Genomic DNA, 23,768 nt, shown 5'->3' with positions numbered 1-23,768 from the left:
TCTCATCTTCAGAAACCAATCATGATGTATGGACACACACACACACTGCAGTCAGTATTAATTAATGTGCAGAGACACTCCTGAGCTGCTTCAGGTGGAACAGCTGCACTGCAATCTGGAAAAAGTTTCACTATTTTACCTGATTTAGGCAAAAAAAAAAAAAAAAAAAAAACTTTACCTGATTTTGTTTTATTTCAAGAGAAAGAAAACAAAAACATCTTCAGGAAGTTTGCCCCTTTTTATGTTTTTTTCAGCACAAAGTGTTTTTGCTAAAATGTTTCTTTAAACACACTCTCACCTCACAGTTAGTTAATTTAGTTAATAATTAATAGATTTAATAAATCAAATGTGACATAACTGTCGCTTTGTTTTTGTTTGTTTTTTACTTCCTAGGCAATGCATTTCATTATTTATTTAATGAGTTTTATGTGTGTGTTTTGTCCTATTTTTTCCACAATCTATGTTTGAAATAAACCAAATCAATCAATCTATCAAGCAATCAATCACTCAAAGCTAGGTCTTTTCTGCATGGTCTTTCATGTTCTCCTCGTGTAAATGTGGATTTTCTCTGTGCACTCTAGTTTTCTTCCACAGTCCAAAAACATGTTTCATTAGTTGTTGTTGGCCTTTCAGCTTGTCCTTTCAGGGGTTGCCACAGCGATTCAACTTTCACTATTGAACAGGTGGTTTTGCAGAGATTTATACGCCTCTAACACAAGCCTTTTCTCCGGGATGTAGAAGGTCCCTGTGCTGCTCCATTCTGGTGCATCCACTTGTAGACTAATAGATCCATGAACGTCTTTGTTTTCCTCGTCTGAGCTGAAATCTGGGTCAAAACTCTACATCTAGATGGCTCAGATTGTTCCTCGCAATTTTTGTTGCACCGGTAATGTTAGTTTGGGTGGGTAAAACAAGGACGGGAAAGGGGGATGGAGTTTTCGCCAATGGTCCCACCCCCAACTCAGAAGAATTTCTAATGAACTATTGCTGCTCTGCAGAAACTATGTTCTGATTTTGGCTAAAGACGATATAATCTTAATTAAAAGGCCACTGGGAATGATTTGAAAATAGCTCTAAAGATGTTCCTTGCTTTGACTTGCTTACAAATAAGTATCATATTCCAAAGACTTTTTAAGTTTTTTCATAAAGCTTTGCATTCTCACATTTTCATTGTGGTTACCTAACTTTTTTTGTAAGTAATGCCTTTATAATGTCAGCCTAGAGTTATCTATTTATTTTTAGAAGGTTTTGATGAAACAATGATGAGTCCTGAACATTTCCATCGTCTCCCTTTTCTTATTTCTGTTCTGAAGCTCGAACATGAATAAGTTCTTTATGGCAGAACCAGTGCAAATACGTCTTTGTTTTTTAAACCAGCAAACCAAAGTATAATGACCCCCACCCCCCACCATGATTTGATGCAGGTTGTTTCTCTCTCACGCTGTGTTCCTGTCAGTTCCTGATCTTCTGTTGGAGGCTCGGCTCCTCTGACGCTTCAGCAGCTGCACCGTCAGCAGAACCTCGACCCGGGTGTCATGTTTCCATCACAGTTTGAGCCGTTCAGTGCCCCCCTTCAGACAACCATGCTAGTCTTTTTAATTTAAGAGCAAACACTGATGGGCCGTTGAGGTTTTGGTTCAGGCGGGACAGATGTGAGCACATCTGTTGAAACACAGGAAAGCTGCATCCATGACTCCAGCTTCATAGCAGATCTGAATGTGTTTAAATCTGCTCCTCCCTTTTCTTCTCCCTGATATGAACTATTGATCTTCTGAGTCAACAGAATGCATGAAGCTTGCCTGATATTTGCACATGACTGTAAACAAACATTAAAACGGGGCTCTGGAATAAGCCGGCCCGAGGAATCTCACGCTCACCCTGATCTCATGGGGTTCCCGTGGATAAACAGAGACCAGAAACCATCTTGTGTCCTCCTCATCTTGTTAGAAGTGAAGACCTGGCCTGCCCTCTGAAAAATCAGCTCTCACTCACCACCATTGCTGACTCGTTTTTCCTCACGGCGCTCGGCACACCAAATGTTCTCCAACATGTCTGGCTTCCTCCTGAGAACACAACAGCCCTTTCACTGTCTGCCCACTTCACACCTCCCATTCACGGCTATTTAAGTCACTTCTTTCAGACGCTTATGGCATCGGATCAGATCTAATTTTGTTCCGACCGTCAGTTGTTTGCCTTAAAAACTCCCAAAACGAACTGGAAAGTCTTTCTTTGCCTATAAATGACCTAATATTGGATTTTTGTAGGTCTTAGTTGTTTCAATTAAATTTGATTTTATTTATATAGCCAAATATTACAAGACAGTTATCTCAATGGGTCATAAAATATAAACAATAGCTGACTGCTAAACAAAACTAACAGACTAAACTTAACTGGGCATCTCTGCCCTTAGACCGTCCTTCTCTGTAAAGAAAATCTCCCAAAAAAAACAGATTCTGGAAAAAAAAGAAGAAACCTCAGGGAAGTCCACATGAAGGAGGGATCCTCTCCCAGGATGGACAGGCGATGTAAGAAGAATTAGCTTATGTCTACAACTACATGTTTAAATAGTTTTGGCTTCATCCAGATGGAACTGGGGGGCAGCTGGGGGCACGAGCTGAACCGCAGGCGAGGTCCACGGCCAAGGACAGGAGCACAGACAATCCTTCATCCAGATGGAGCAGCTAGGGACACGAGACGAGCCAGAGGCGAGGTCCACAGCCAAGGACAAGAGCACAATCGAGCCACCCGGAATCTCTACTACTCCTCCAGGGGAGTAGTAGAGATGTCAGAATACAAGAACAAAAAATTGAATTTCTGCACAAGTTTGTTCATTAAATACATCAGAATGTGTGACGCAGAAACACCAAAGCCATCACAAACAGGTCATGGTCTTGTGCCATTTATTTTTCCTGAAAGCTGATGTTTTATTACAAAATGATCGACCTCACACCACTGCAACAGAGAAAAACCTTTTTAACTCCAGAGTTTTACTTATGTTTATTTTTGAACAAACTGATAGAGGTGGAAAAAATTATTTTGACTTTAAAGGCCCCAATTCCACTAAAATCTAAATGAAAGACAAGTAAAGTAAGACTGAAAATGCAGAAATGCCACCTCCCATAACACAGGACCTTATGTGAATGTCCAAAAACATAAAAACTGTATTTTTGTCTAAAAAAGAAGAACACATAAGACGTAGTCACTCTGTTCCCCATCAGCTTCTTCTTTGGCTTAATCGACACAAGAGGATATTATTGTATTTTTCAACCGCTAGATCTCATGAGAGTGGTCATCCTTTCGATACTGAAATCATCTGAATCTCCTTTTAACCGACAGCAGAATTCTGGGTATTATTTCCTTTTACAGTGTGGTACTTTTTGATTTGAAGAGGCTTGTTGGTTCTCTTTCTTTGGCTTAAATCTTGTGTTTTTGTTAAAGTTTTCATCGACCTTTTTAAAAGTTTCATTTGGTTTGATATAAATGTTTTTCAGGAGCACACGGACGACTTTCATATCTTTGTCTTTTATACCGATTAGTCTCCTAGTTCACTGGTTCTTGTGAAGATAACTTTAACGGTTTACTTCTTACAGAGAACTTGCTAACCTGTTGATACCAGAAATGTCGCCAGCCATTTTAGTTACCATTTTAGTTTCATTAAAGCCTGACAACAACTGTAGTTCTTAAACTGATTTGGCAATTTCCGTAACCGAACAGATTCTGAATCAAAGAAAAACAAAGCTTCTTTTCTCTGTGTCAGAATCAGTTGATTTATGTTAAATGCATAAACACTTCTGCTACTTTTCTCCTCTCAGAATCCTTTGGAATTACAGAAATTGCGAAAACAGCTGAAGAGTTACAGTAGTCAAAAGAATGTCAACCCTGGAGCTAAATCTCTGCTGTTAAAGAGTTAAACTGCTCTTCAAATGACACTCCAGAAAAATTCTGTGACAGATAACAGAGAAAGAACGGGACTCTTCTGCTCCTCCTTCACCTTCAGTCATCAGTTTTTGTCCTGGAAACTCCTTTCATGGTGATTTTACATATTCCAGCAGCTGAACTGCCCTCCTTCTGTTTTAGTTTCATTACAGCTGAGCTCTTGAGCCACGTCTCGCATCCTAATGCCGTCCAGACAAAAAGCTTTTTATCTGCACCCCAAAGATGAGCGAGAACAACTCGTCCTGCAGCATGAATTCAGCTGATAAGTTTGGAACGAGGAGAGTCGCTTCATTCAAGATGCCGAAATGAAAATCGTACATGTCCAGAACATAAATTATGATGACATTACTCTAAAGAAGTTTCTGTTGGAGCAGCCAGGAAGGAGGAACAAAGAGGAGGGCATGAGGAGGGCTGGTGGAAGTAAAGAGGATAAAGATGAGAGGGGTAGATGGATATTAGATGATCGGTTGTGGTGACCTTTAAAGCCGCACTCCAATCATATTTTGATCTATTGTAAAGGCGTGGTCTTTTCATTTTAATTTTGCTATTTTTAGCCAAAGGAAAAAAACGGCATTGTTTTCTAGGACATAGTTTCCTCAGATCTGTTTACACTCTCTCCCGCTAGCTTACACTCCCAACCTAACATTAGCGGTGCAACAAAAACAGAGATCAATATTGGAGCTATGCAGCCGTGCAGTTGTGAGCCAGATGCTAGCTCAGACGAGGAAAACGAAGACGTTCGTGGATCTAATCAATCTTAGCTTCTACAGTATGTCACATTTACAAGCTTCTTCCAATTGCATTTTTTCATCTGCTTCTGGTTCACAAAGATTTGAATAAAGAGATACTCCGAAATGCAATTTTAACCTTAATTTCCTTTACATAAGTCCTCCATCAAAAGAAAAATCCTACAAGAACATGTTAAAAACACCAAAAACCCATGTTTTAATTTACTTTCAAATCACAACCACTCAATGGCATCATCCATAGTCGTTGGTCATCTATGTTGGTGAGTGGCCTCCTCCTAAAAATAAAATACATTTTGGACACCACTACAGCTTTAAATCCCCCATACACTCGGAGCAATAGGAAGGAACCAGAAGGATAGGAAAGCTATTCAGATTCAGCCTTTGTCTTGCTTCTGCTGACCATCCCTCTCCTTTCCAGAGTAAATCTTTCTAGATGTTCCTCCCCCTCTTTAACACATCCCTCTGCAGCTTGGTCTCCTCTTTACTGGATTTTTCTGGAGACCTGCAAAGACCCCATCCAGCTCCTTCAAACCTTTTCTGTCTTTCTGTACCCGCTTGCGTCACGTAAAAGCTCTTAACACACATCATTGTTATATTCAATGACAAAAATGTCATGCATGACTTGGGGTGTGGCCTTTTGATTAAAGCCCATTTGTGAATTTTTAGAAAGGGTTTTACATCTGAGTCAAATCCAGCACAATGTTTGAAATCAGCTCAAAACAAACCTAAAGGGGTCATGTGAGTTCAGCGTCTGTTTACCTGAATATACAGTCTGTAATCCTCGTTTCCTCGTCTTTCTGATGAGCATTTGGACTCCTCCATCCTTTTGTTCCAAATTCAACTCCTACAACGTTTCCCTCATCAGGCCTGCATCATTTTCTCTGCTCCGATCAGAGCTGCACCTGCTGCACGGCTAAATATATCTTCTGGCTTTCTCACCTCTCCCACGGTTTTCTTTCAGGTTCCCACCTTCGTTCAGGCCTTGTTCCCCCCTCCATCACCCCACTGTCATTCTAACACTCGCTCAATGTTTCCACATGAAAGGCCTCTCACCTTTAGTCATTATCTTCTCTTCCTGACAGTGTTTCTTAAATGATTTTCCTTCCCAAAGGATCCTCAGTGAGAGCCGAGTTTCCGGTTTTCAGGTCAGGAAACTGAAGCAAAGGACAAGAATGTAATGTGGGATTATACATTACTGACATAATCTGTTTGAATTTATGAGAAAGAAAACATAAAAATGTAGGAGTTGAAATGTTTGATTTGAAAACTGCAATTTTTGAAGAATCAGACATTGAGACGAGAACTGTTCTTTTATTTCTAGAAGTACCTAACATATTTTCAGCCCCTTGTATGCACTCTCTCGGTGAATGGGATCATAACTGTACAGAGCTTTGGGTCTTCTAAGAAGGAAGTAAACTTCAAACTTTATTCATTTATATAGTGCCTTTTATTCAGAGGAAGCTCAAAGAGTATAAGCCATTTACCAAATATTTGCACTGGTACAGTAATTCTACTTGCTTACAAAATTCCAACATTTCTCTCACTGTCTGACCTTAAACTTATAAATGCAGCTCATTTTATAATAAAATCTGTCATCATTTTTGGGTTTCCTTAACTTGCTGTTCAAACATTTTGACATTCTGGACAGAGAACGTCTGAAACATGCAAGTGAATCGATGTAAATTGATTGAAGAGAGATGTTTAGTCAGAAGAACCCATACGTATGACCCACCTGACCCAGAGCTGTCTGTAATGTTCAGGACTTTCTTGAAGAAGCCCAAAAGTGAGTGTAGGTTTGAAGGAGCATCAGCGTGATGTGAAAGGATCCACATTAGCATTATAACAGCATGAAATGATCTCCCTGAGAATCCTGGAGGGAAAAAAGGCAGCACTGATCCGGTGAGTCTGACATATTCCAGTTTGAGACCAAAGAAGAAAAAAAAAGCAGCAGAGGTGAGAAGGACAGCAAGAAAGAAGAGAATGAGAAAGAGAGCAAAGTGATGACAGGTTATTTTTCACCTCCTCTCTCCTGACGGCTCGTGTTATTTCCCATTCTCCTCTGACACGCGGCAGATCTAATCTAAGGCTTCTCCGGACGGCCCTTTGGAAGCCCCGTAACCAAATGAAAACCGTTTTTTTTTTTTTTTTCCTGTACACCTCACAGCGAGCACACACACACGGTTCATATATTTGATATGCGTACAGCCAAATGAAAGCAGAAGCAGCGCAGTCACGTTTGACATGCACTCGCAGTAACTGAATAGAAGCAGACACCCCGACACTCCTCATTCCAGGATCCTACGGCGACATAAGACGCTTTGTGCTGCAGACACTTGCTTTTGTTCAGGTGATGTTTAACCCTTTATACTTTTAAGTTCTTTAGATAACCCTTTCACCTTTTTTTTCGTTTGTTTTTTATTCTGGCCATGATGTAATCCACACTGAAGCTTCAGAGAGTTTCCAGAGATTAGGGGACAAAATCAGAGTCAAAGAAAAAGAAGTAAAGATGGAGAAGGAAGGGGGCGATGACAGTTAATCAGAAATGTGTGAGACTGGGATAGATTCCTTTGAACACACCTCCCCGTTCTCAGGTTATTACCGTCTATTAGCGCAGCAGAAGCGGGGTCATCCCTCCGAACTGTGGGAAATTGAGTTCCTGCATGTACAGGGGGTGGAAGTGTGAATGAAGATCTATTTTAGCAAATCAGAGGATGAGGTCAAAATCTGTACCTGCAGTGTGGGCTGATCTTACAGTTTTCAGGATTCTATGGACAAAGACAATTTCAGCCTGTTCTCTGTAACTAAATATATAAAGTTTTAGCTTCAAATGTTTTCCTTTTGTTCTTTCACTTTGGAATCAGAATCAGCTTTGTTGAGGTGGGACTGGAGAACAGGACTGTTATCATTACTAGAGCTGCAGATCATGATGTGGGAATTCTGAAATGACATGGGACTTAAATGGTTTGACCAATCACAAAATTCAACTGTAATACCTCATTTCAACCTGTAGGGGCAGCACACAGACTGTTTTTGACGATATTTTCAAGAATTCAAAAAGCTTATTTTAATTTGTCAAAAAAATTGCAATGACCAACAGACAGCACTTTTAAAGCCCCATTTATAGAGTTCAATAGCCAAAAAAGTTGATTTAGGCTTTGGTTGCCCTTAATGAGTTTCTTTTTCACAGTGAAAAATAAAGACACTATAATGACCAAGTCCGAAATGTACTAACTGGATGGTTTGTACACTTCTATTTAAGACTAAGTGTGCACCCTTAGAATCAAACTAAACCGACTATTATGGTGTGTTGAAATGTCTGCAAACATAGTAGTGTGCACGTGAGAGGTGGGTGTGTCCAGTGTAAATTATATAGACAGTTAATGGACTGAGAGATAAGAGAAACACAATCACACAACCTGTGACACTGGCACTACACATACATACAATGACAAAACATGCAAAAACAAAGTAGAAATATACAAAAATGTTAATTTAAACCGGTTAAATTTTGTTTTGTGGTTTCGTACCCTAGTCATTCAGAGTTCCTCAGAGCAATGGCTCAGGTGAAGAGGCTGTCTTTGTGGCGAGTGGCTTTGGCTTACAGAGCTCTGAAATGCCAGCCTTAGAGGAGGAGTCCAAGCAAGTTGTGTCCGGCGTGTGAGGGGTCTGTGGAGATTGAATCAGCCCACTTCCTAACTCTGGATCAATACAGGTCCTGGATGGAAGGAAGGTTGGAACCTTCTGTCCTCCCTGAAGACCTGATGGTTCTATGCAGTCATGTCTGATTGTGGATTCAAGCAAAACCGCGACGGGTGTGGTCAGGACAGACTGGATTATAGCAGAACAGAAGTTATTTAGCAGCTCCTGAGGTGGGTTGAATTTCTTTAGTACAACGTCTGCTTGGCCTTCTTCTGGATGTGGGATGTCCACTTCCACTGGTGGGCTCCAGGAACCTGTGAATCTGTTGGGGTAACTCTTCTGTTGAATCAAGTGGGTAAAAGGGTGATTCTTCCTGAAGTCCACTGTCGTCTGCACAGTTTTTAGTGATAAAGTCTTAGACCGAAAATAATTGGAGGTTTTATTATGAAGCTGATTTGACTTTAACCAACTATCCCTGGCCTTAGGTGTTAAAGTTCAAGGCCCATTAGTTGTCACACCTAGGTGAAGGAAATTTCTTCTCCGCATTGGACCTGGGGGAGTAGTGAGCTGCAGATACAGTCGCGCTCAGGAACCATTTGGTGGTTCGGCCCCCTAATCTAAGTCTTTAATGCTGAGTGTTAAGTAGGGAGGCACTGGGTCCCATTTTTAGAGTCTGGTGCAACTTGGCCTGGATTTAAACTCAAAACTTTCCAGTCTCAGGACGGACACTCTACTACGAGCTCACTGGGCCTTTTTTTTTTTCCTTTACTGGTGTCCATGGCAGACATAAAATTCTGTCCAGCTTTGTCATGGGAGGGATCACACATCAATATAAGGGTGGGGTCATCTGGACCCCTTAAGATAGTAAAGGGTTATACAAAAAGAGCTGGGATTGGGCAGATCTGACACATAATCTCTCTTTAGTTAGTGTTTTGATCAGTCAAATTCAAGCTTATATTCATGAACTATGTGGCAGAACATATGAGGAGACCACATACATGTTAAATGTTTTATAAGGATTGAGAGTAAAGCCGTTTGTAAAGGATGTGCTCTATTGATCAGAAAATGAAATTTCTGAAGGTTTTCTTTCTCATGGCCTTGAAGCAAGAAGAGCAGAAGGGATTTTCTTTCTGACAAATCATTTAGGTATTTGTTTGTTTGGCCTTAGATGAAAAATTGAATTAGAGGGCGGATTTTAGCTTTAAAATTTTGACATCAATGATAGAAAATATTGACTTGAGTTTTGCTGAGTTTCATCATAAATCCATGTAATAACTGGAAAAGGCGGGGGATCGCTTTGTCTGAACCTCAACTTTTTACCTTTGACTTTTAAGTTGCTTAAGTTGGTTAAGAATCAGGAGCAAAATGTGTAACTGTAATGTCCTTAGTAAGAGGCACCCATACAGCGGGCTTTTGGGTTGTCCAGGCCCATGGAGGTTCTTAGAGAACACTGGCTGTATCTTAAGCTGAGAGCAGGTGTGTCTCGCAGCTCCCTTTGGCACATATCTGAAGGGACTTCCTGAAAATGGAATGTACTATTGTCATGCGTGTGGTAAAAGTTATGAAAATACATACAACGGGCCTGCATCTCACCTACGTCACTCTTACTAACCCTTTAAGAGCTACAACCTGTCGTTGGCAGCATGTATCTGCATGGACATTTTTGCTTTTTTGCTCTGTGAGCTTACCAATGCATCTACAACTTTGATAATTTGTGTGGGCCTATCTGCGTGCCCCCTACGGTTTGCCCATTTTTTTTTACCAAATTCACACCACAGCAGGTCAAGTTGAAGTGACCACTTTCAATGAAAAGTCTACGCAAACGTACGTAAACCCTCTTTTTCGGGCTTTTGCTTTCATAACTCGTGTTCGTGTGTCCCTACGTGTGTCTCAGGCTCTACGTACAGATTGATCACGGGCTGGAAGTTCAACCAGTCGAACTTTTGACTACTACAACTCAAAACAGCTGATCTTTGACCAATCACAGACTCTGATTTGGTAGTAATGTGTGGAATGCGTCCTTTTGAAATCACAGAAGAACCAACCATTGTAAACATGATCATCACAGAGAAATGAATGATCACAGTTTGACACTAAGTCGTATATACATTGGAACAGAGCTGTAAAGAAAAATCCTGGAACAAGATTTATGAGATTTACACTCCTTAGACATTTTGCACCAAGTCTCTTCCGACTGTAGGTGGCTAAACGCGCTAGTAAAAGGACAACAAACCTTGTCCCGTACAGGTTCTTTGTTTAATACTACGGGCTGAATGCGCTTTCATGAAACCTCATACAGCACGTTCTTGAATACACAACAAATGTCAGATGTGAATGAAGCATAAGATGACTTAAGCTTTACTGAGCATGCTCCAACAACTCCCAGACTTTTTGTTCCTATTTGCACACTTTTAGAAAAATCCAGCGTCTGTGATGTCATATTCTATCTATTGGATTTGGATCTGGCTTTTTCTTTCTAGGTTTGAGGAAACTCATCTCACCTGTTCTCAGCCATTTTCTTTGGTTCTCCAAAGTTCTTGGTCTAAGATTGAACTAAGCTGTTATTTTGCAGCATTTTTTACTTCACATTAACAGACCAATCTACACCTCCATATTTCAACATATTAACTTACAAGGGACAAACTTAATGGAGCTGCAGCTTTTTTTTTCTTAACCCTTAAAGACCCTGACCCCTTTTTCCTTAAAAAGTGGATCACAGAACCCATTTCTGATATTTTTCTGTTACACTGATGTCACCATGGGTTCTTATGGGTTAGGGACCACTATCTAAACGTGGTATTAGACTCATTAGCAGAAATGAGTCTAATACCACGTTTACACCGGGCTCTGCATTGCATGTTCAAGCGGCCGCTTCCAATTAAAAGTCTATGAATGCATATTTCGGGCTTCCGCTTTCAAAACTCTTGCGCTCATATTCTGCTATGCAAATTTTTAAGTCAGTTTTTGGACAAAGCGTGCAGCCATTGAACATCATTTAACGTCTTCTTACTGGTTCTGTTTTTTTTTTTTTTTTATGTAAGAATATATTTTTTTTAATTTGTGTTTTATTTTTAAGCCAAAACATATTAACATCTCATCCAAATTGTATAAATCCACTTCCTATGGCTTTCAGCACCAGATACTAAACAAATCCAAGTCAATACATAAATAAAAGTAACAGACACAGATGTGTTTGGGGAACACATGACTGTGCAGATGCGGCATGAACTCCAGACTCGAGGGTTGAAGACCGCTGTTGGAGCTGCACCGCTATAACTAAAACTCGTTACACACCTTGCTGCTTGATTGGAATTTTTGAACAGAATTAGCAGAATGTCAGCATCTCTCAGATCTGGACCAGGAGGCTGAAAAAGTTTCACAGCAGAATGCCAGACGATGGAGAAATGCCGCCAACTTTCTTTACTTCAAGAACACCTTCTGTTTTTTGACATAAATTTAGATATGTGATTAAAAATAACTACACATACAAATATGTCTGCTCAACCTTTTTTCTCCAGATGGTAGATTTTGGTGGTGCGAGACTGGACAGGAGCAATGGAAATGAAGGTTTTACAGTACTCAACAGAAATCCAAAAATGGAAACAAAAAATGAAAAAGTGGAGCTGCTGAAGTGTAGAAACCAAAGTTTGGCCTCACTTTTCCTTTCAGTATTCAGTTTGAGTCAAATAACAGCACCTTTGAATGTTGCATATAACCATATGCTGATGTGCTCATTACTTAAATACACTGTATATATTTGTAATTATCTTTCAAATGTACAAAAATTAAAGTTTTCCACCAAACTGGAATCTATATTTTGGTTCATTTTTAACAGCAGTGAGAGTAAAAGCTCCTTCTTCATAAGACTTCTGCTTTATTTTGATAAAAAAAACAAAAGTTATATCTAATTGTTTTATTTGTAGGCTGGCTTACTACTTTATAATCATGTAGATTTGTTAGCCCTTGGAGAAATGCTTCCACATGCTTAACTTTTACAAATCATGTTTTTAGCCTGCATCATTAGAACAAACTTCTGTCAATGTTGAAATAAACTGTCTGATTTTGTTAAAATCCAGTTTCACACAGTGCAACTGGAGCTTAATTACTCTATAAATTAAAACTTTGTCACTATTTTGCAAAAATGTTTCATTTCTTTAGATGAAAGACTTTTCCTTAATAGAATCATACATTTTTGATGGTTCTGGCTTTAGATCTGAGTATTTGTTTTGATAAAAGTAACAATCATTTTAACATGAATGATAAAACCTCAGCGGCAACAGAATAAAGAAGACTGTCTGCCTTTTTAGATGCTTTATTCCTTGTGCTATCCTAGGCATGTTTACATTAAAAGTGGGGTCATCTGAACCCCATAAAACAGCACGCTGAACTTTTTTTTCAAGGATTTTTTATCTTCACTGGTGTCCGTGGCAGACGTAAAATCCTGTCCACCTTTGTCTACCTTTGTCATGGGAGGGATCACACATCAATATAAGGGTGGGGTCATCTGGACCTCATAAGAGAGCATAGGGGTTATAGGACTAATCTGAGCGTTTATAACCTAAATCAAAGTTTTATGAACTTGTGCACTCACGCAACAGAGGACACAAATCCTGGCAGGGAAAATTAAAGGAACACTTTTTATTGGGCCTAGCATGAATTAAATTAAACCCGTCTGATAATTTACTTGTTGGTTAAGCAGCTGAGGGCCTCGTTAATCAATTTCAGCTGTATTGATGTTCATTGAATTAACAACAGGTGCACTTCAGTGCCAACAGTTGGGGATTTGGACATCCGGCAGTTTTCTAATGCCGTATTTTCCAGAGTATAAGTCGCACCGGAGTATAAGTCGCAAGAGCAAGAAATGTTTAATCACGAAAAAGAAAATCATATATATGTCTCTCTGGAGTATAAGTTGCACTTTTGGGAGGAAAGTCTAACGTTTCAGAACAAATCCGCTAAGCCCAGTTTATCTAAAAAATGAATAAAAATAAAGAAACAAGAATACTAATCATATGGTAAGTATAAACAAATATCAAAGTTTAAGAGCAAAACAACCAGATTCTCTTATATGTTTGTCTTGGACGACACTTCTTCTGCCACCGTCAGTAGAAAATACTTGTACTCAGATACAGCGCCCTCTAGCGGTTGTTAGAGGAAACGGCCACTAAAAGACAACTGGTGTTTACTGGGAAAATAACAAAAATATGAACCTATTTATGTCTAAAAAAAAAAAAACAATTCAAATAACATGTCACTTGTGAGTATTAGTCGCACCTCTGGCTAAACTATGAAAAAACTGTGATTTGTACTCTGGAAAATACAGTACTCTTTGTGACTGATGAAATTGAATTCTGTCTGTGAACCACACCAGTTTTGCTGACAAGTCCACGATGTTTATGGGCCACACCCACACTGGCAGGTCAGCTTTGCCTCAGTGTTTGTCAGCTTGGAGTGTCTTTTGTTTTTGGTGAGTGTGAAAGTTTGCCTGAACCCTGAGCTGCTGGAGAGCGAGGCTCTCGGTTCACTTGAGGGTGAACCGAAGTGCAGAAGACATCCAAAGGTAATAAATGATGTAAGCCCAGTCTATTAGGAGCGGCAAAAAACAGCCCCAAAATAAAGAAGCAACGCTCAAGAAAAAGTTTTTAAAATAGCTGAACAGGGTAAACGTGGCATAGGGAGGAGGTACAGGCACTTTGTACTACGTGACAATAAAAAGATAAGCAGGAGAAGCTGATTTTTATTTTAGTTTTTTCCATACTCGGTCAGGCAGTTCCGCCCCCTAGTGGGCAGCATTTGGAAGTGAGTGGTGTTTCTACACTAGGCAGTTTGGTATGGTGGCAGAGTATGGAAGTTTTTAACATAAACTCATAATTCAAAGTAATATGCAATGCTCAAATAATAATTCAATTGTATTTTTCAATTTAGAATTCAATATTAAAATGACAATTAAAAATGACATTTAAAAAATATGAAATAAAAACAAATTAATTTGAATTTTGCAACTTGACCATGAAATGATGTTTCTCCAGCTTTTACTACAAAATATGCGTGTTGATGGACTGGAAATAGAACTCTTGCATATATGATATTTTTGTGACAGCACAATACAACGGAGGTGCACCGCAGACAGACCATTGTAAATCAAGCTCTGTTCAAAGTTTCTGTTTACATTTTAATATCTTAATATTTTTTCCCGGAAAATCTACTTCTGGTGCATCTGCAAAAAGTACCTGGATAATCCACTCCCATTGTGGCTTTTTTATTTGAAGGTTTTTTGTTTTGTTTTTTTTTGTTTGTTTTTGTTCCAGCAGCTTTTTTCTTTTTATATATAGCTTTTCTTTTATTGGCAAGATTATGTCTTTTTATTTCTTTTATCTGTAACATAATTTCTTTTTTTTTGCTGAAATACTATTTTCTTTCTGGTTACTCTTTTTGCTCCAATGGCGGGTCTCGGCTACCATAGCTAGGTTCAGTCTGAAGGCGAATCAAAGATGAATATGGGAACTTTACTAGCATTCTCTGCAATTCTAGGGTAACTCAGAGAGCTTGGTTCAGAGTTCAGGTGAGCTGTCACACCTGCAAAGCAAAGCATGACACAGAGAGCCTAGACAAACAAACATGTCACAGTTCTGGCTCTTACGCTACATTCACACTGTGCATTCTTGAACTCCTGCCGATCACACTGGCCAAGCAGGAAAGGGCTTCTTCTTCTTTTGTCTTTTTCTACTGTTTACTAGTGCATGTCTGCCATATATAGCTGGAAGAGGTTTGGTACAAAATGTTGAAGCCGTGTAAATCTCGTAAATCCTTCTCCAGGATTTTTCTTTCGCAGCTCAATTCCGATATATGGAAGACTGGGTGTTTTATAATTCCTGCAGGGCAGAAATATTCTTTTCTCTTCACTGATTAATTCTCAAGGTTGGCACTTTCATGAATTAAAGGGGACGTCATCCATACATCACTACCAAGTCAGAGTCCCTGATTGGTCAAGATTGAAGCTGGTTTAACTTTCAACGAAAGTTCAATGGACGTGTTTGGTATGTAGAGCCCAGAAAACGATTTTGAAACTTGCCTAGCAATGCCTCTATGCAAGAATTTTATGCATGGAGACTCCAAATGCATGTTTACACAGACTTTTTCATTGGAAATGGTCACGTGTTCCTGAGGGCGTTAGGAATGTAGCTTTAGGTGCTTAACTTTGCCTCTCAATCGAATCAAATAATTTGTGAATGAAGTGAAAAACTATTGAGGAGGATTTTCAAAAGTCTCTGTTTTGTTCCTGAAGCCCGTTTCTTCTGAATACTGCTGCCTGACTTATTAATTTGTGTCTGGCGTGCAGAATCTCAGCTTGTTTCTGTATAAATTAAGTACTAGGAGTGGTGATAAACATATAATTCTCAAATACAGCTTGAAAGACGCTCTATTTGCATTTCATCTTTCTGCCAATTAATCTCATTAACTGTGAAAATCTTCTGTAATGCTTTACATCATTTACAAATCTCAAGTCTTTTTTCATTTACAGTTTCTTAAAACTGTTGTGCGTGTTTTTCTCTGCACACTTAAGATCTAAATATAAAACCAAAGAGTGAGACTGGCTGAAAAGCTGGCGTGTTTGTGGAAAATTGTGAGACTGATTCATCGCAGAGACGAGGTCTGCCTTTTTTTCTGTGTGTGTCACTGATGCAATAAACAGTATGGTCTGAGCTGTATTTTATTGCACAGAGGAGCACCTGAAGCTGATGTCCTGAGCACACAAACACAAATCCTCTCGGCTAATAACAGCAACACAAAAAAAGAACTTCAAACAGGTCAGGGAGGGGCAGTTTTGATTCCAAGAATCAAACAGAGACGTCGGAGCCCTCCTGCTGATTTCTGAATAAGGACACACAGTGAAGCTTTAACGACTCTTCTATTCATTACAAAAAAACATGTTAGTATTATTCCCAGAAATGGAAACAATGTGGGTCAGATGTTGCGTTTAAATCAAAGCTGAAAACATAGGTATGCACTCAAGGTGCAGTTTCAGACATTAGATATTCCTGTTCGTGAGTGAGTTTACTTTGTCTCTGATAGTGGATGGATTCAATGCAATATTCATGACAAACTTCCCAGAGTTTGTTGCTTGTTTTTTTCTGAGTGCTCTTTCAGCAAACCCAAAACATCCCTATATCAGGCCAAGTGTATTTTCTGACATCATCTGCAGTAACTGTCCCTTTTGCTGGTCTGAGCGTGTGCAGAAGAAGCTGCGGTTTCTCACATCAGAAGCTAAAACAGATGACCAAGATGAGGGTTTTTACACCACACTGTGCCACAAATGCCAAAACCCAACAAGTTTTTCAGGCTGAGTGGAATTTTGAATCTCAGCAACAAAAGAAGAAGTAAAAATATGAAATGAAATGTAAGTTTTGAGCTACAGCTACCCAGAATATTAGTGTTTGTAACAGAAGTCCTGGTCCATCTCCTCTGATGTTGGTGCATCTGAAGGTGTTTCAGTCCAATTTTCTCCACTACTATGAGCAATATTTTACAGAAACACTAATCTTTTTACCTTTACACTTCGGAGACTTCAAGATGCAGTTCGCAGATGGAGCAACAACTTCTGGTGAGACCTAAAAGTCCACAGAGTCTGACGGAGTAAACCACAGAGCAGGAATGGCACAACACATATCCTCGAAATAGCAAAGGTTTTAATAAACCAGTCTCGAACAAACACAACTGGAGACAGGGTGTGCACAAGGTCAAATACAGAACTTAGAAAAACCACACTTCATATGGGAGCCTAATGAGATGTAGATGGCAGCTGTGACTCTCTCAGGAGAGAGGGGGGAGGGCATCCAGGAGAAGTCACAGCCACAAAAACATAAGGGGTATTACATAACTCTGGCTAGAAACCTGAGGGCCTTTTTTTTGACTTTCTCGTTTTAAGCAAGCCAGGTTTAGCTTTCATAAGATGGTCTGCATGAAAAAAATATATCTGTGTTTCAGTGATGCAGCACAAAAAGATTTTTTTTTTTTTAAAAAAGATGGAAACTGCTTTAACCAGAGGTTTCACAGACTCTTAAAGTGGACATTATTCTATAGTCTGGGGAAATACTCGATTCTGATTGGCTGTTGGTTGTTGCTGATTTGGTGCTAAAAACTGTTAATCCAAACCTAATGAAACAAATTTTTGGTTTGTCATCTGTACAAAAACAAGTGGTAAGTGGTGAATTTTCTCTTTGAATTGATGCTTTATTTACCTATCATGACAATCAGCATATATATCGCTTTCCTTTGCTGCTTTAGTCAAGGTTGGTGCTGGCTCAGTGGTGCATTGTCATGTTACTATTACGAATCAAACAGTCAGCCTTTTTTAAAATAAGTGATCTAAACTTAAAAAATAACAAGATTGAAGTATTAAAAACAGTTTAATATTTATTTCTTTTTGAAGTGACTATGCTATAAGTATGATAATCCCCTTCGAATTGTGCATTATCACAAATTAATGCACTTTGCGGAAGCAAGCGTCACAGTTCAGGCTTCCATGTTAATTTTGTTGCGTTAATTTCTGATAAATCACACTTCGTCAAGCATTATCCCTTACATAATCCAACAACATGTGGGAATCAAACATTGTGATGCAAACATTTTTTAGATTTCTATACAGAGTCATAACATAATTAGGAAAAGACCATCAAGATATGCCAATTTCATTTGTAATATCCTTGCTTTAACAATCCGTACTTCCAAAATGACCCTCTCAGAACGAGCCATGGAACTTTTGTTTTTATACCTTTATAATAATCTTTAATGAAAATTTATAATTTACAACGTATGCTTCTTTTGGGTCCAGTTTTTCACACCAATATTTTACAGACTCAATGTCAAGATTCTATATTTTTGGCCGTCATTCATTCAAATCTTTGATTACACGGAATTTAATCTTTTTCTGAACTTCCACAGTTTCATCCAGGCTGCCTTCTTTTGTTTTAACATCAGATCCAACATAACTTTTTGACAACATCATTTCAGAATTTGTACATAAAGCGATGATGAAAGTAAACATTTTGCTTCACTTGAGGCACATGTTCAGACACTCATTCTGGTGTTCTTGCTGATTCTGTGCATACTCAGCACAAAGGCGAAGCAACAACCTTGGCCTTCCCAAGCCAGCGACCATCACACCCACCAATATGTTGTCAACATGATGTAATCTGGTTTGGAGAATTGGATTACAGACTGTGCTTTACATATCTAATCTGATTATTTTATCAGATTTCTGGATCCAGTGACAGGCAATAACTCAATTAATGGCAGTCCCCTCCCTCAAAAAATATGCCTATAATAGCAGAACGTATGCTAATTCATCCCATGCCAAGAAATCTGTGTATTAAGTAGCCTATTAGATTTGGGTTTGACAGCATAAGGATGCATCAGTACCAGGAAGCGGGTTAACAAACGGGTCAGGAGCAGGTGTTCCACGATAGTTTGGTTTTTAGATAGGCGAAACACCTCTGAAGGCCAAACAGAAGCTGCTCAAACACCTAGAAGGTGGGCAAAAGGCCGTTCTGTAATTGCTGGGATTATTATAAATTTCCCCCACCACTCAAACACCTTTCCGGTGCTTATCATGCTTTAAAACTCAAAACAAAGAATCATACACGTAGCTGCCAGGTTTATGTTGTCATGGCAACTGTGTAAGTACAAGGCCAACGGAGCTGAGTGAGTGTTTGCCTTCATTTAACAGGTATCAAAATTGGTACAAGTGCTTGTCACATCAGAAAAAAAACTTTTTTGCAGGCCTGACCTCTGATCCTCACTAAGAGGGCCATCTTGAGTCTAGAATTATGGAGGAAATGCATAATTATTGCTCACAGTGAGACAATTGACCTGATCAACAAAAAACTAGACGTAGTCTAAAGAGCCGGTCCCACTGACTTTCACGGCCATATCACTGCTGGAGCACGGAAAAAATTTCCTCCCCATGGTACAGACCCTGTTAGCAGTGGACTGGTAGTGCAACGGCCGAAATATGGCTGCAGAATAGACGCACATACACGTGGTACAAACTTTGGCTGCCATAACAAAATTTTTGAACTGCACAATCATTTAGACCGCGGGTGACTGTGTGTGGTACCAGTGGTACAGCCGTGTAATGGCAGTGCAACAGCAATTTCAGTGCGTGATCAGGCCGTGGAGCGAACGGTGACACACGCATGGACGCCGAAATGCACAGCTATATATAGCCGTTTCCCTGACCAGTATGCGTTTGTGCCACTGCTTACAGCGTATGTTTAGCAGCTGAGCGCAGACAAATTGATTTTGTTGCGTTCATTCCACGTTCGTCCCACTGATGTTTTACTTTCTAACCACCCCTGCTTCACTGCTGTAGCGCGTGCCTCGGATCTCTATAAAAAGCCAATTTTGCCGATCTCTCGTCAGTTGGAGTCTAGATTTCATGGGTTACACATTAACCCCAGCGCAGGGATGTTCTCATTTTTATGCTACAAGACCAACAAAATCGTCTTGTACAGCTTCATCATGCCCTTCCCCAGAGGAGAAGACAAAGAAGGAGGCTTTGGATCTGGTCTTCCTGGGAGTATTCTTCTTTGGTGAGCCTTCTTCATTAAGTGCAATAAATTCAAATAAATGCAAACTAAATACAAAACCTATTAATGTTGAGTGAAGTTGTTGTCTTGAAATCCAGAGAGCACGTGGAAGAATCCACCCGTGGTTTCCGGTTTTACAGGTGAGGAGTCGCCGCACTACAGGCAACGACGAGCCGTTCTTATTGGAGATTAGGCAGTAGAGTGGCCATTTTGCGTCCGCGGTAAGCTGTGATTTGGCAGCGGAACGGCCGCGATTAGTAGAGTCTCAGATACAACTGCCACTGTATGACGGGGAGGCAATGGCAGAATCTTCAATATTAGCTGCTGTAGCCTGAATCTTTTGAAAATCATTGGTGTGGTTATGAATGCAGACGGCAGCAGTCAGTCAGGTGGTGATGACGCCTTAACAAAATCGGGTGAAATGCCACAGCCGGATTGTTGGCTGGTAGAAACCCTTACTGGATGGTGTGTAAATGTCCCTGGACGGTGACTGTCTATATGAAGTGTCACTGGCCCGCAGCCGCCCAGTAGCCCGGGGCAATGTTCCCTGCATGCATGTGCAATCACGCACATTCTCAGGACATAAGAAAATATGTTTAGCACTAAAAAAAGGACTAAATACTCATATGCACAACAATAGTATTTACATCAAAAACAAAGTTCAGACTCAAATTGCTCAAGCAAGTTCATCCTTTTTATTTCGGGAAAAAGTATCGCGATATTTCACTGAATCGATATTTTCTTACACCCCTATAAAAAGATTACATTTATGTTAAAAAAAAAAAAAAAAACAAGCTTTCACGGTGTCTGCAAAACTTGTTTTGTTCTTAAGTGTTCTTTTGTTTATTGCGGGCAAAATAACCCACAGTAGATGAAATCTGCAAAGTAATCATCTTTTTTTCATTCCCCCCCCTTTTTTTTTTGCTGCAGCAGCTCCAAAACTCCGAAAAAACTCCCAATTCATGTTAGAAAGTCTGTCATTCATCACCTGTTTTTAATTTCTCTCTAAGAACCCACTTTTTTACTTTGCTTTTAATACACAGTAAAAATGTTCCTTTTCTTTCTTTTATCTCAACACATTTTATTTTATTCTTTTTATGAAACGTATTTGATGTGTTTTTTTTAAATTGTGTAACTTTGTAAGCATTTCTTGGTACACGTTCAATCTATTTTATTTATTCCTTTCTACGTGTTTGTCTCTGTCACTTTATATTACTTCAGGATTTTAAGGACAATTTAAGTGCTTTATAAATAAAGTTTATTATTATTATTGGTTATACTAGATGTTTTAAGGCCATATAACCCCACTTTATACTTTTTTTCTTACAGACATTAACATTTCACATTTTTCTTCCTTGTATTTAAACTCTTAAAGGTCAAACCTTAATAACAAACTAAGTCCAGTGTCACAGAATAAAAACAAAGACTGGATTGTAATTTACTATCAAAAGGCCTATTTTAATTGATAGGTGTATTTTTTTTTCTTTAGTTTCAGAACCCCCTGAAGGATTGAGTTCCTGTTTGTTCCACCTATTAAAGGTAGCAGCTTCATGATGCCATACTGGCCATATGGCAAGCACTACATCTTGGAAAACTATAGTTTTAATGACACCAATACAAAACCAACTCTTCCCAAGGTGAGTCCACACATTTGACATTTGAAGTGATCATGTGATGTGCCAAGAATGACTATTCATAAGAAAATTTTAAAAACGTATTTTTAGGTAGAAACATGACAAAGATGGTTGCCATGGTTTTTCTCTCTTCATGGAGGTCAACAGTTTAAATTAAAGTGCGCTTTCAGCGTACAGTCTGCATATCTTTTCATTTCTTTCCTCCTCAGTTTTGCTTCTGACAAAGCTCTTTTTTGTTTAAAACCATCTGGTAGATGAAACTCACTCAGTTTTTTTTTTTTTTTTAACCCGAGTTGATCCATATAGGAGTTAAGGCATGAATAATCAAGCGGCTGCATGCAACATTAAAAATGTAACGCAGCGTGTTTGGGTTTCCATCTGCGCTCATTCCCTCAGATTAGGCAGTTTGTGGGCTGACAGAGTGGTGTCTGCAAACAGGAAAGGTGGAACAGTTGAAGTAACACACGTTTAGCTCCTGATGAGTTTGACGCCCTTTCAGTGTCATCACCCTCGTTCCATGGTGAAACACTACAGCTTATTAGTGAAGTGGAAAGCAGGCGTTAGGCCACTGGAAGTTTTCCTCCTGCCTTCATTCTTCAGAAATAGGAGGTTCTGTCCTTTGGTGTGGTGCAGGGAGAAAGCATGCATGCTGGCAGGAGCACTCCCACACAGACCCACACACACATGCAGGTCTCAGGAGGGAAGCCACCGATCATCACACGGCACAACCCACTGATGCCTGGGTAAACCTGCTCCCTCCATGTCTACCTGGCCGGGTTTCTGTGTGTGTTTTTCATTCTGGAAGTCTGGCTCTGTCTCAGAGCACCCTTCATGTGTGCGTGTGTGTGTCGCTTTGCAGGAAACTGAGATTTCTACTTTGCTTTTTTTTTCTAAATCAGAAGATTTCGCTCCAGTGTAAAAAGCTAAATAGTTTTACAAATCAATAGTAACCTTTTTTTGTCCAATTTTAAGCCAATCAAACACACTAAGTTGTTTATTCAAATTTAAAAGTTTAATAAAATGTGCTTCCATTCTGGATACTTGTGGAATTTCTGAGCACCATCTCGTCTGCATCCAGGTCCCCCTCAAAAATGTTGATGAAAAACAAGACTCAACCTTGTTTCCTGACCATTGGGTTTGAATAGATGGCACCACAGACTGCTCCATCTCAACTCAATTTACTGGCCATTAGTAATTCACCTCAACATCCAGCAAGGAGCTCTCTAAAAAGAAACTACACACTTTCTATGAAAGAAGCCTTTTGAAGAAGATCCACAAGCTCTTTGCTCTGAACTCTCGGCAATGGGGGGAGGAAAGGGGGCGGCGTTACCCAGTGTCAACAGTCCCGCCCACATCTCAGGGATGAATTTCTAATGAACTACTGCTGCTGTGCAAAGACTGTCCTAGAAAACGACAGTTTTTTTTTTTGTTTGCCTAAAAAGTGGTATATTCATAATTAAAAGACCACAAGGAATGCATTGAAAATAGATGAAAAGCTGACCAGTGTGGGACTTTTTCAGATAATATGTCAGCAATCAAAAGCCATAATCTCACTTTGTGCTGGTTGTTGGTTTAGCTTTAACTGTCTTTACCACACTTAAATAAAGTGAGCAGAATAAAGACATGCAATTAGATGGACAGATAGTAGAATCAAAGCTGTTTAATCCATGATTGTTCTTTAATCTCTGCGGATGGGAAACACACGGACTCCTCCACACAGTCACAGCCAGCCGCTGCCTGTCTGCAGCTAAACTAAAGTGAGACCAGTGTCAGCCTCAGAAACATTGAGCTTTGTTCTATCTGTGTGGTTGTGACAGCTAAATATCTCCACAGACGACCATGTTCCCGGGAAAACTGAGAATCTGGGATTTAAGCGTGTTACTGAGAGGGAGACAGATGGAATCTATGCCCCTTGTCTTCTGCGTCTGCATCACAGATGAGTCCTTTTGGCCCGTCAGTCTCTTTTAGGCGCCAAGGGAAGCCCCTAAGAGAGTCAAAAAGCATAAGTGAAAGCAAAAAATCATCCCAGGAATTAGGAAGAGACAGGCAGAAAGATAAAGACAAGGAAGAGGAAAAAATGTCGAAGCCAGTAGAGAAAGGGGTTAACAGACATCAAGATCATGAGATGCTGGCAGGTACACTGAAAAAAGGGGAAAAGTGGGGTTGTTCAATTTACAAGTATTAAACATGTGTCTAAAACATGATCAAGTCATGTTTACCTT

The 23,768-nt window shown here is 39.6% G+C and overlaps 1 long non-coding RNA gene across 2 annotated transcripts in view; it reads left to right on the top strand.

Annotated features, from left to right (window-relative positions):
* Positions 1-23,757, top strand: part of LOC118598879 — a 52,446-nt gene extending 28,689 nt beyond the window's left edge. The window contains exons 3-4 of one of the 2 annotated variants that reach the window (XR_004948093.1): positions 21,402-21,549; positions 21,637-23,757. This is a non-coding gene — a long non-coding RNA (uncharacterized LOC118598879). Of the gene's footprint in view, positions 1-21,401 lie in introns of both variants that reach the window. The other variant, XR_004948092.1, reaches the window with a different exon arrangement.
* Positions 23,758-23,768: the final 11 nt, after the last annotated feature.

The sequence above is a fragment of the Oryzias melastigma genome, linkage group LG6 (assembly GCF_002922805.2).
Source record: "Oryzias melastigma strain HK-1 linkage group LG6, ASM292280v2, whole genome shotgun sequence".
In the NCBI taxonomy this organism is placed as follows: Eukaryota; Metazoa; Chordata; class Actinopteri; order Beloniformes; family Adrianichthyidae; genus Oryzias; species Oryzias melastigma.
This window is presented reverse-complemented; position numbering and strand designations above follow the sequence as displayed.